The 10,820-nt window shown below is 31.6% G+C and overlaps 1 long non-coding RNA gene across 1 annotated transcript; it reads left to right on the top strand.

Annotated features, from left to right (window-relative positions):
* The first annotated feature begins 393 nt into the window (after window positions 1-393).
* On the top strand, window positions 394-2,211 carry LOC148764724 (uncharacterized). Its single transcript, XR_016025509.1, has 3 exons — window positions 394-491; window positions 1,139-1,222; window positions 2,059-2,211. It is a non-coding gene; the product is annotated as an uncharacterized LOC148764724 (long non-coding RNA).
* Window positions 2,212-10,820: the final 8,609 nt, after the last annotated feature.

Genomic DNA, 10,820 nt, shown 5'->3' with positions numbered 1-10,820 from the left:
TGCCACCTGGGGACAAAATGGGAATTTTAGAAAAGATTTTTTTTGACCCCATTTGACTTATTAGAGTATAATTTGACTTATTGAAGTATGATTTGAGGTTTAGAAGTGAAAAATTTTAATTTCGGTATAATTTGGAGTATAGGGGTAAAATGGTAATTTTGCCACCTCACGGGCAAAATTGTAATTTTCCACCACCAGGATATTTTTTCCAGCACATGGTCTTCCTTGTCTTCATCTTTGACCCTTGACTAAACATGTGGTGGAGATAAAATGTTTAAATTTTTAAAATTTTAAAAACGGGCCAATGACATGATGCCATGTGTCATGCCTTTATTAATTTATTATTTTCCTTTTTAAAAGGCACAAAATCAGCCCATCTTCCACCCCATGGCCGGCCAAACCAGCAAGAAGAGAGAGAAAACAAAAACAAAACCCTAGAGAGAGAAAATCAAAGAAAAAGTGTGAATTTTCAAGGAAATTAAGTGAAAAAGGTGAGCTTTTTCTATTAAGCTTGAGTTTTCTTATTCCCAAGCATTTCTCTTTATTTTCCATGATTAAATTACATGTTTTCATGATGAATTAAATTCTGGAAAAATGGGTTAGGAGAGAGAAAGTTGTTGGATTTATTTGATTTTAATTTATGTTAGTGTTTTTAGTTAGTTTAGCATATTTAGAAACAAAACAACAAGAAAAGAATTTATTTTCTCCCCCAACCATTAATGGCTGAATTTACCATGTAGTGAGTGAGGATGAGTTTGATTTTATTCTAGGAGAATTGGTTAAGGAATGATGAATTAAGAGCCTAGAAAAATAATGGGAATTTTCGGAGCAAAAATATGAATTTTTACCCACTAGGGGTATTTTCGTAATTTGCTGTTGGGACTGATAATTTGCACCACACTGAGGGACATTAAGTTAATTTGGGTGCAATTGAGGTATAGAAACTGAAAAGAATTAAATTGGAGTTTAAACGGACCCGTTAGGAATTTAATCGGGTGATAAGACGAATTAGGCCAATACCGGGTTTAGATAGTTACCAGTGCATTTTGCATTCCATATCATGCATTGGTAATCTAAATTAATTTAATTTTGATTTAGTACCAACTTGGTGAAACTCTCGATTTTGTATTGTGTCAAGGTGGTGAGTCCTCCGATAAAGGCAAGGAAATTGCATCCGAGGACCAGTAGACAGAGTGCTTCGAAAGTCTGCATTCTAGACATAGTGAGTAAACTTACTGTCATTTTAATTATCTAGGGTGGTTTTTAGATGCTTTCATGAATTCTATGGAAAAAGGAATTTAAAAAGATAAATTTTCATGTTTTATGAATAAATGAGTTTCAATGAAATTAAATTATAAATTGTTTTGAAATTAATAGTGATTTTGAAAAATAGAGTACACGGAGACTGTTAATTGTGGCAATTTGATTGTTTAAATTAACTGGCTTATGATAAATCGAGCATGATTGGCTAGTTGGCAATTGTATTGAAATGCGAATTGTTTGGTTACCTTGAAAAAACTACGAATTACAAAATTGCCATATCATGTTATTGAGTTTTATTATATGGTGGATTATATATTAATTAATCACTGCAGTAGGGGGTTTCTGTGGACCAGCCTTTTAGAGGGGCACGGTAAACCCCATTATATTCTTACCTCGAACGGAGAGGCGCGTAGGGTATCTCCTGGGGTAAAGTTTAGGGTTCACTTCACGCTAAACCACCACGTGAGGGGGAACTCAGCCAACGCCAAGGAACGGCTATGTTTTCAAAACAAAAACATGATTTATGTGAAATGTGAATTTTAATAGCCTTGGCGGTCTCGGTAGGATGCCTCGGCCAAGGTGTCCCCGAGAATGGATTTATGGCACAAGCCTAGATTTTTATGAGATTCATAAGCCTCTTTACGTGTTTCGAAAAAAATGTGTTCTAATGCTATAACACAGTTTATGATGATTTACTTTATTGTCTCCATGTACTCAACTCTAGATGTTTAGGATGATGTTTGTTTACTCATTGAGATTTTATAATCTCACCACCCTCCTTTCCACCCATTTCAGGTTCAATATAGACTGTAGATAGCTGATCTCATCGAGGACTACAGTGGGATCTGCATTTTCCAAACCGTAGGTTCAAAGTCCTCTTTACTTTTGTTTATCCGGGGGCACTCTTGTTATTGTAAATTAAATTAAATATTTTGGCTTACTGTATTTAAGTATGTATAAATTTATTTAGCTTTTACGTTATAAAAATTATTTACGTATAACTCTATAAATATTGTTTTATAAGAAAATAGAATATTTTACTTAATATTTCTTTTATTTTCTTATTATATTCAAATAACCATAATTTCGTTTTAAATGAAGATTTTAGACTTTTAAACTCATTTTGAATATGAATTGTGTGTTTTGTACTTGTACATTATGTTTTAGCCAGTTTTAAGATTTTTGAGAAAAATGACCAAAATACCCTTGTGAGACGAAAAATTAATATTTTATTTGTTTAAAGTTGGAAACAGCTTAAAATATTTTAGAACACGATATTTGACAATGGTTGCTCACAAGGGAACAGAGAAACTGATAGTAAAGCCTTGCGGGGTTTCGGGTTGACATTTCGGGCAATAAGTGTGTACCGGGACACCGCGGCGGTTGTCACGGGCTCGAGGGGAGTACCGGGTCGTGACACAAACACATTTCACCTGTGACAACACAGTCGTTCCTCAGCGTTGGCTGAGTCGCAATTTCACGTGGTGGCCAGCGTGAAGTGTACTCAAATCCTACCTCGGGAGTTATCCTACGCGCCTCTCCAATCGAGGTAAGCTTAATAATTGGGAACCGTGCCTCTCTAATTAGGCTAGCCCACGGAACCCCCGTCACTGCATTGCCCACTTTATAATCCACCAACTAATAAAATCACAATAGTATGACATGACTCACTTAACACATTCAAGGCAAATCAAAGCAATTCAAATATTCTTTAAATCATAAAAACAACCAGTCATACCCACATTTATCATAAGCCATTTAATGTAAAATCATGGATAAACAACACAATCATAGTATAGGTCTCTAATTACTCTATTTTGAAATCATTATTAAATTTTCAAAAATTTTATAAAATTATTTTATAAAATTCTATTGTCCCATAAAACAAAATAATTTTTCAATTAAACCATTTTTTCATAAAATCACATAATTAAATAAATTTACTCTAGATAATTAAGACGATAGTAAGTTTACTCACTGTACTAGGAGTAGATATACTCCTATTCTCGGTCCTCGAGTGTAGTCTTTTACCCGTATCAAATAGCTCACCACTTATCCACAATACATGACACAAAAAATTTAATAACTTGTGTCAAATCAATATATATTATTTCAGGCTCTTATCCATGCGTATGCACTAGATAGGGTGTGAAATGTTTGGACAATCGCTTAATCACAGTGTCCGACCTAACTCGCCTATACACGGTGTAAATTTCTAAAATCTCCAATTCAACTCCAATTTCATCCATTTCAATTTCAATTATCCAATTATATCCACAATACCTCAATGACTGTGAATGTGATCCAATTTATCAGTTCGGACCACAAATTACGCTTTTACCCCTAGTGGGTAAAAATTTCAATTTTTTTGCACCAAAAATTCCCATTTAATTTTCAACCTCATAATTCATCATTTATCCATCTAATTCTCTTAAAATAAAGTCAACCTCATCCTCACACACCATTGGCTAGATTCGACCTAGAGAAATTCATGGAGAAAATGAATATTTTTCTTGTTGTTTTACTCATAAACATGCTAAACTAACACTAAACACTAAACACTAAAATAGTTCAAAATCAAATTAATCTAACAACTTTCTCTCTCTAAACCCATATGATCAGATTTGAATCCATCATCAAAACACATAATTTAACCATGAAAAATAAGGAGAAATGAATGGAAATGATAAATCTTAAGCTAAGCTTGAAAAATCATACCTTTAAACACTTGATTCCTTAAAAAAACACACTTTTTCTTTGAATTTTCTCACTCTAGGGTTTGTTCTTATTTCTCTCTCTCTCCTGCTGGTTTTGGCTGACCCTCCCAATGAAGAATTCTGAAATTTTCCAGCCTTTTAATAGGTTTAATAAAATATTATTATTTTATTTACCTTTTGAATATTTTATTATTTTATTTTTTCTAGCCATTTTTTTGACTTTCTTTTTCTACCACTCAATCCTCTTCACTTATCCATGTCTTCCATGAAATTTCTAGACTTTTCCAAAGTTTTGGTGGAGTAAATTTTTAAAAATTACACTTTTACCCCCGTAAAGTGAAAAATTACATTTTTGCCCCAAAAACTGAAAAATTGCCCTTAGACATATTTTTCATCCCTTATACTCATACTATTTTCCAATTTGTCAAATGTGATATAAATTCTCTCAAAATCTCAAATTTTGTCCGTGAGAGGAAAAATTATGATTTTGCCCCTAGATAGTGAAAATTTCGGTTTGACTTCGAATTGATCATCGAACTCCAAATTACCATTTTGAGTCATCCCTGAACTGTGAAACTCTTAATTTCACCTTAAAATTCCTATTTGAACTAGTTCGAGACTTAATCGACTTAGTGGTACCATTAGGGGCAATATCATCTTTTAACGATTTCTCGAACTTCCTAAATATACAAACATTCTATTGAGCATGTGAATGACATTACAATTATTTTACAAAGTAGAGTTTGACATTATATTTATTGCCAACATGTTAGAAGCCTAATGTGTCACACACATTAAGTGACTTGATTGAGATTAAATAAGGATAATTAATTAAGTTGAACTTAATTGAAAAAAATCAAAATAAAGTGAACAATTAATTAACTTCACAAAGACTTAATTAAATTAAAATACAACTATTGTATTTACGATTACAACTTAATTTGGCTATATAAATATATTATGTTAGCAAACTAAAACTCTAAGCCTTCAACCACTTCTCAACCGTTTCATTAAAAAAGAAAAATAGTTTTCTTTGTCTTATAGAAATAAGATTCAGCAAGAACTTTTAATCTTTTTTGTCTTAGAAACAAAAACTTGCTAGCACAAGTAAAATCCTACCTTTGAGAATGTCTTATTCGATCACTATAAGGATTACTATTAGAGGCCAAACACTTGGGTGGCTGAAGATTTGACAAACCTTAAAGATGAAGAAGTAAAGATTTTGATTTATTGGCTCTTGACTACGATATCTAGAGCAAGGTATGTAACTCTTAAACTTAGGAATGTTCATAATTAATTAGAAAATTACATGAAAAACACAAACATTAATCTTGTAGGATTTGACTGTTTCTCTAATTAAATGCTAGTTTATTATTCTGCTACGTTATATTTTAATTTATTGACTATTTTCATATTTGAGCATGAGGTCGAATCCTAGCATAAACATGAGTCTTCCACCACTTATAAGGCATAGCTTCTAGGTTGAAAATGTGGACTCATGATTTATAAGCTTATTTAAGCTCTATTTTCAATGTTTAAGGCCACATGAGGTTGGACTTAAGATCCAACCTGTGACATTTGGTATTAGAATAAACCCCGGATCTTCATTGATGTAAGGCCTTCATGAGAGATACAAACATCAAAGTAGATTTGGATTACTGTAAGAGTCTTTCTTTTCTACAGGTAAAAAGCCAATGCAACAACAGCATTGCACAATTGGGTGGGGTAATATGTCATGGGTCCTATATTAGTAAGAGATGAGTGAGTCTTGGGTATATAAATATAGGTTTTCTATTACTTATCATGCATATCTTTTGGGTTGGAAACTTAAGCCTGTGATTTATAGGCTTCGTTAAACTCTATTTTCAGAATTTAAGGTCACACGAAGTTAGGCTTAAGTTCTGACCTATGACACCTTTTGCCAATCCACATATCTTAAAATCATTAATTAACATTTTTAAAACAAAACAATTAAAATAACCTAAATCTAATTACTAAAAATTAAAATAACCTTAAAAAAATCTAATAGATTCCTAAACAACATTTTTAAAACCACATTCCTCCTCTAAAAAAGTGAAGACATCCTGATTGGGAATCAAGAGTTATGGTCGTAAAGATGCATAGAGCATAGAGATGGTAATGGGTACTCTTTAACCGAGTATCTGAGCTAGTTATATAGGGTTCAAGTACCCAATATTGAAGTACTCTTATGGGTATCCTATATTTGAGTTTGGGATAGGTCCAAGTAGAAATTTAACTACGTGTCTCAGGTTCGGGTAAGTTATAAGTATCACCCTTTGGATACCTGATACTTGAACTCATTTATATATAAATATGTATAAAATAAATTGTATGCTTTTAAGTAGACTTTGAAATTCATATTTGTTAGTCTAAAAAAAAGAGTTAGAGAAGAGTGAATAGCTCTTTAAAAATATTTTAAAGGTAAATCTAGAAATTTGAAAACTGTTTAGAAAATTTAAGATGGATGGTTGAAAACTTGTGAAGGTTAGTGAACACTAAGTAAAGAAAGGTTAAGAGAAGTGGACAAAGTACAATATTCATAATGGTTCAGTCCACGTGATCTACATCCATTACTTTGATATTCTAAATCAAGGATTTTCAACCCAACTTCACTAAACCAGTGGAATTGACAACTTCGACCAAGCTTTTACAAGGTGAGCTTCGAACCCAAGCTCAAAACTCTTATAACAAATGTTAAGCTTACCCTAGCTTAGACTACCTTTTAGAATGTCTCTCACATTCTAAGTAGACAAGAAATAAAAGATAAAAGGAGGTACAAATGATCACCTAACTGATCTAACTTGTACAGGCTTTAACTCAAATGTTTTCACAAAGATATGAGTGGAATTCAAGTGAATAAGAAAAGGTTATTACTCTTTTTGGCTATCTTAAACTCTTTGGAACTTCCCTATTTTATTTTTGATTGTTGGAGAAGTTTTAAATACTTGAAAAATCAATTCTAACCATTGGAGACAAAAACTAGTCGTTACAAACAGTTTTTGGCTATTATTTTGTCCTTGTGTGTTTAAATTCAAACGTGCAAACAATGATTTTTTAACCAGGTAAAGGTAAGCTTTAACCGATTAAGTTGTTTCTAACTTGTAATTATTGCTGGTAGTTCTCTTCACTGTATTAACCAATTACCACATTAACTGATTAATAACTTTCTATTTACAAGCACCTTTAGACATTGTTTTTCATCAATCATTTGTCAACTGATTAGAGCTCTTGCTAACTGGTTGAAGCCTTTTTTCTTTCATCCTTAATTGATTAAAATGGGCTTTAACCAATTTAAGAATTCTTTAACTTTGAATTTCTTGGTTTGGCACCTTTGGGCGGTCAATATCACTTTGAATTTGAGTTTTGGTGCTTCTAGGTGCTTCAAGTTTGAGCTTCAACTAATTAGCTCTTTTGCTTAATCGATTAACGAGGTTCTATGTTTCGTTTCCAGCACCCTTTTAATAAGGTAAGTCTTATGCTAACTGAAAGGCTTTTTTATCTTACTTTTGTATAGCACCCAACGTTGCCTTAACTGATTAAGGCTCTATGTTAATTAGTTAACATTGTTCTATCTTCATTTGGTTTTTTTTTATTTGCTTCTTTAATTGATTAACATTTCTTATAATTAGTAAGCTTTTTAACTTGCTACCGAACAATAAATATATTAAGAGTTTTAAATTTTGTCCTGTACATTTAAATAAAGTAATTAGACATCAATGAATGAGAATATTTTGTTATCATAAAAACAAATGGAGTAAACAATATTTTCTAGTCTTAATTGTGTTGACATGATTAAGATACAAAACACGATAAGGTTAAATTTGAATACGACACAAATAATTATCTATATCAATATCTGAAAATACATACACAGATACATTTAATAATCATGTAACATGATACAACACAACTAACACATTTAATAAACGTGTCAAAATTTTATATATGACACGATAAGATTAATAAACACAATTAAACATAATTTTTTCCAACACAATTAACATGATTAACACATTTAACACATTTAACATGATTAAATTAAAATATTTACAATTAAATATAATTTTATTATTTAAATTTAAAATCAATAATTATAAAAGCAATTATCACTACTAGAAAAATTGGTTTTTGTGATGGAAGATATCATCACAGAAAGGCCAAAATCTATCACAAATAGAAATTGGTGACAGAAATTGTGATAGATATATTCCCACAATGTAAGTCACCTTACTGATACTTCTGTCACAAATTTTTTCAAATCTGTCACTAAATAGTGGCGAATTTACTATCACAAAGTAGTGTAATTTCTGTCATAATTTTTTGTGAATCCGAGCAGCTGCCTGTCCTTCATTTCGTCACAAATTTTATGAAATGGTCACTAAATCCGTCATAATATTCTCTCACAATTGTAAAATACTATAACTCATTTTATCATAAGATTATATCAAGAAATCTATTTTGTCACTAATTCCGTCACTAGTATTTGTCACAATGTGATAATGTTGTCACTAATTCCATCACTAGTATTTGTCACAATGTGAGAATATTGTCACCGTTTTTTGTCACAAATTTCTATCACATAAGACTATTGTCTCTGATTCTATTACAAATTTTTGTCACTATTTAGATATTATTGTTACTAAATCTGTTACAACTTATGTTTGTGAATTACTTGATTTGTCACTAATAAAAAAAATTTGTCACTGATTTTTAAATATTTCTGTTACTAATTAAAAACATTTATCACTGATTTTTAATATATAACATCATTAATTAATAAAATAATCTATCACAATAAATTATATTGTCATAAATAATTACATCTATCACAATAACTAGTATGCAATACCTGATTCCATACTTGTTACAATTTAATCATCAATTTTGGTGACAATAGAACTACCATAACGTAATGTCACCATCACATAACATGATAGCATTAACAATTATAAATCCTTCACCATAGATAATTTTGATGAAAGCAACCATAATATATTCAACAGTATAATACCACAAGTGAAGTTGAGTTCAACTAGATGAACAAAATATATATGGAACCTATATGAGTCTAGTTGAGATCAACTATATAAGAAAATATATACCTAAATGAGCCTAGTTGAGATTAACTATAGATAACAAAATATATACCTAAATGAGTCTAGTTTACTTAAACTAGATAAAATATTTATATATATATATATATAGAAAACTATAAGATGTCAATTTGAGTTCTGATTAACCTACTTCATATCAAACATCATCTTATCCACTAGCACCATCTACTGCATCCTCAACATCGTCACAATTAGCCATAGGAATTGCCCTATCGTTGTCATCATCATCATCCCTTGGATTTTTCCCATCAATTCCATCATCGACTGAATTAAAACCCTGAAGATGATGGACATGGTACTTGAATGCCCATATGTCACATCTTATTTCCTAGAGGGACCATGACTGGTGCATGGGCCAAGACAAGCATAACCTATTAGGTTCAAGCAAGCCTCTTATTATAACATCTTTAAACATTCATCATTTTATGTGGAAGCGTTTTAAAACATCCATTTACATATAAAATCATCATGCATGCATTAGTAATACTCATTATACAATTAAAGAACTTCTCGACTTAATTGATTAAGCTCAAGCACTTGATATATATGTCTACAAGTGCCACTATTATAGTGCACGATAACATAAACATTAAACATCATCAATGCCCTTAAGTGTCCATATAGGCTCTAGAGCCACCGTCATAATCTCATACATACATTTATCCATGTAAGATGCCCAACACTGGAAATAACAACATAAACATATTCATAGTTTGTAAACATAAATATAAAGTAAAAAGTGACTTGTTAGAGAAACGTGACTAACCTTCTAGGCATCAAATGGTTGATAGACACCTACCAAAGAATGAAGATCAGACACTAGTATCTGTGACACTAGCTCTTGTCCATATGCTATCCCTGATCTGCAATAAAATAAACGAGAAAAATAACGTGAGTCATAAAGAATCCATGAGTAGATATGGGAATGGGACAAGCTAAGGGATTAGAGTATTTCATAAACATGTAATTATAATCTCATGCCAATTGTGATCAATTTAAACTTAATCTCATGAAACATGGTGTTTAAACATATTTGAAATAGCATATGTGATGTAAACAAGTGTGAAGAGCCATATGGAAAACCCTTTTACCTTTGGAAAGCTTTCAAACAAGCCAATACATACAATTTTTTAACTCATATATCGATAGATGGCGAACATCTATCGATAGATTTGAAGCAGAATGCTTCCTATTGCATTCTGTATGCTATCTATCGATAGATGCTCTATGTGTATCGATAGATGCCTCTAAACCTCTATTATTTTGGCAAAATTGTGTACTATTGCCATTCTTTAAATTCCTTTACCTTTTGGGTCAATCGCTATGGCTCATTTCATTCCTTTAATCTCAAACTCATGCCAACATCGAGTATAGATCATAAACAATATTCAAGATGGACATAACATGCAACAAAACATAAAGATAACAATCATAATCATTCCATTACTGTTAAACTCACGCATTGTGATGGTACAATCCCCATTAATCTTTGGCCGACAATGTACAACCCCATTTCACCTTAAGCATTTATGATGCATCGTAAGAGTGAAGTCATCACTACACCCCGTGAGAGTGGATTCAATCGCACTCGTTAAGCTTTTATACTCAAAGCAGTGAGTATGTGGAATGTCCATCACATACATGCTTACTTATCTCATAAGGTATATGGAATTTCACATCATATACACATCTCATGGCATTTTCT

Source organism: Theobroma cacao, chromosome 1 (genome assembly GCF_053813885.1).
Source record: "Theobroma cacao isolate CCN51 chromosome 1, ASM5381388v1, whole genome shotgun sequence".
NCBI classification, from domain to species: Eukaryota; Viridiplantae; Streptophyta; class Magnoliopsida; order Malvales; family Malvaceae; genus Theobroma; species Theobroma cacao.
The sequence above is the reverse complement of the archived record's forward strand: the minus strand, read 5'-3'. Positions and strand labels throughout refer to the sequence as shown.